Source organism: Tupaia chinensis, unplaced genomic scaffold (genome assembly GCF_000334495.1).
Source record: "Tupaia chinensis unplaced genomic scaffold, TupChi_1.0 Scaffold000610_1, whole genome shotgun sequence".
In the NCBI taxonomy this organism is placed as follows: Eukaryota; Metazoa; Chordata; class Mammalia; order Scandentia; family Tupaiidae; genus Tupaia; species Tupaia belangeri.
Window position 1 is genome coordinate 2,782,236 of NW_006160129.1, and position 639 is coordinate 2,782,874.

Below are 639 nucleotides of genomic sequence, written 5' to 3' on the forward strand. Positions count from 1 at the left end.
GACCTATAAGAAAACCCCCAAAAAAAAAAAAAAAAAAAAAAGATGAAATATCTCGGGCTGGTAGGTGCGTGGTGGTTGTGGTGCTGGACTCCCACATGGCCGACTACGGTTCAAGTCTCAGACCTTGTGGCTTGCTTTCTCATTTTCCCTTTCTCTCTCTCTTTGTCTCTGGTCAAATTAAATAAATAAATAAATAAATACAAGTAAAATTTAAATCATTTTTTTTAAAAGATGAAGTTTCTGCCCCTAGGAGCAATCTATTGGATTATCAAAAAAGTCATGACATATTTTTCCATGCGAAAACGCGTCACGACTTTTCCAACAACCCAATAAAGTCTGGCTAAACAGGCTCCTAGCAGTTTTCTCAGTACAAGGTAACGTTTAGCGTACCCACACGGCCTTCTTCTGTGCTCGTTGGACCCACGCTGCCCTGTGTCCTCAGCACAGTCCACCACTTTGAACAGGAATGACTGGACTAAGCCGGCCAGTTTCCAGTTGCTGAACCTTCACTGTACAGTCCACACAAGACCATGATCTGCACTTAAGTTAAATATACACAAGGGATTTTTTTAATCAAAGGACGCCTGGCATCTCTGGGATACTTCCATCATCAAAAATCAGACTTTTGGGGATCAGCAG